Source organism: Carassius gibelio, chromosome B23, assembly GCF_023724105.1.
Source record: "Carassius gibelio isolate Cgi1373 ecotype wild population from Czech Republic chromosome B23, carGib1.2-hapl.c, whole genome shotgun sequence".
Lineage (NCBI taxonomy): Eukaryota > Metazoa > Chordata > Actinopteri > Cypriniformes > Cyprinidae > Carassius > Carassius gibelio.
This window is the reverse complement of record NC_068418.1, coordinates 2,019,144-2,021,852: the sequence shown is the minus strand read 5'-3', so window position 1 is coordinate 2,021,852 and position 2,709 is coordinate 2,019,144.

Sequence of the window (2,709 nt, the reverse complement as noted above, 5' to 3'; positions counted from 1 at the left end):
ACATTAAAAACAGTCTTACAGCATTGCAAAAACATTGTGTTTCATAAGGCATAAGCATCCTGCAGTTTGGCAAGATTTGCGTTGAATATTGAATGAAACAGCTTTCTCTAATAGAGAGAAAAGCTTTTGAGCAGATTTGGGCTAGATTTCACTTCATTTGAACAGAAGTAGTATTTCAACATTACTGCTCTCAGAAACCTGTTTTTGTGCATATAACTTCTAACACATTAAAAACAGTCTTACAGCATTGCAAAAACATTGTGTTTCATAAGGCATAAGCATCATGCAGTTTGGCAAGGTTTGCACTGAATATTGAATGAAACAGCTTTCTCTAATAGAGAGAAAAGCTTTTGAGCAGATTTGGGCTAGATTTGACTTCATTTGAACAGATGCAGTATTTCAACATTACTGCTCTCAGAAACCTGTTTTTGTGCATATAACTTCTAACACATTAAAAACAGTCTTACAGCATTGCAAAAACATTGTATCTCATAAGGCATAAGCATCCTTCAGTTTGGCAAGATTTGCACTGAATATTGAATCAAACAGCTTTCTCTAATAGAGAGAAAAGCTTTTGAGCAGATTTCGGCTAGATTTCACTTCATTTGAACAGATGCAGTATTTCAACATTACTGCTCTCAGAAACCTGTTTTTGTGCATATAACTTCTAACACATTAAAAACAGTCTTACAGCATTGCAAAAACATTGTGTTTCATAAGGCATAAGCATCATGCAGTTTGGCAAAATTTGCACTGAATATTGAATGAAACAGCTTTCTCTAATAGAGAGAAAAGCTTTTGAGCAGATTTGGGCTAGATTTGACTTCATTTGAACAGAAGCAAGTATTTCAACATTACTGCTCTCAGAAACCTGTTTTTGTGCATATAACTTCTAACACATTAAAAACAGTCTTACAGCATTGCAAAAACATTGCATTTCATAAGACATAAGCATCCTGCAGTTTGGCAAGGTTTGCACTGAATATTGAATCAAACAGCTTTCTCTAATAGAGAGAAAAGCTTTTGAGCAGATTTCGGCTAGATTTCACTTCATTTGAACAGATGCAGTATTTCAACATTACTGCTCTCAGAAACCTGTTTTTGTGCATATAACTTCTAACACATTAAAAACAGTCTTACAGCATTGCAAAAACATTGTATTTCATAAGGCATAAGCATCCTTCAGTTTGGCAAGATTTGCACTGAATATTGAATGAAACAGCTTTCTCTGATAGAGAGAAAAGGTTTTGAGCAGATTTGGGTTAGATTTCACTTCATTTGAACAGAAGCAGTATTTCAACATTACTGCTCTCAGAAACCTTTTTTTGTGCATATAACTTCGAACACATTAAAAACAGTCTTACAGCATTGCAAAAACATTGTATCTCATAAGGCATAAGCATCCTTCAGTTTGGCAAGATTTGCACTGAATATTGAATCAAACAGCTTTCTCTAATAGAGAGAAAAGCTTTTGAGCAGATTTCGGCTAGATTTCACTTCATTTGAACAGATGCAGTATTTCAACATTACTGCTCTCAGAAACCTGTTTTTGTGCATATAACTTCTAACACATTAAAAACAGTCTTACAGCATTTGCAAAAACATTGTGTTTCATAAGGCATAAGCATCCTGCAGTTTGGCAAGATTTGCATTGAATATTGAATGAAACAGCTTTCTCTAATAGAGAGAAAAGCTTTTGAGCAGATTTGGGCTAGATTTGACTTCATTTGAACAGATGCAGTATTTCAACATTACTACTCTCAGAAACCTGTTTTTGTGCATATAACTTCTAACTAGGGCTGCACGTTCTCAAGTTTTTCATTAACCGTTAACCGAGGCCCTTAGCGGTTAATACTCGGTTAACCATAGTGTGCCATAGTAACCATAACCATAGTAATTTCCGGACATTGGCCGAAAAAAAAAATGAATGTCCGACAAAATTTAATCTCTCCAGTCAAATTGTCCTATTAAAACTGCCTAATAATGCCGCCCATTAACACAATCTGAATTTGAGAATAAGCCTAAAATGTATAAGGCAAAAGGTAACAAGCAGACTCCGCGGCCGCCTCGCTAAGGCTATGACTATGACTATGTTTGACACGTACAATATTTGAAAATCGATAATTATTTATTTATTTATTTAAATTACAGTTATATCTGAATTTATGTCAACCTATAGACTTTCAAATATCAAAATGTCATGAATTAATATGTATTTTTGTACAAAATGACATATAAACATATTTTCCTATTATACTTTGCCTGGAAACGCTTCCAACAAGGCGTCGGTTCTATTTCTAGCATGCACGCGTCGAGCCGCGCCTCAGCCGCGCGTCTCACGCAGGCAGTCGGCAAGCTCTAACCTGTTAACATGGGAACCGAATTAAAAACAGACACGACACGCAGCTGAGATGCTTTCGCCACGCATCCAGTGTTTCCTGACCGGCCTAATGATGCCCGGGTGTTGGCTGTTGAGATTACATCTAAGCACTGTATTGCAATACTTGCATTTTGCCCCGTCACTCGTATTAGCCCGCTTCATATTAGAAAAAATGACTTCTTCTTGTGGACATTACAAATGTCTGGGAGCGCTCTGGCGGTCTCTGGTGGTGCAAAAATGTATTACAACTAAATTCAATGCACGCCATTGACGTCACTTAACCGAGCAAAATGTTTCACTCGGTTACACAATTTTTAACGGTTAATCGG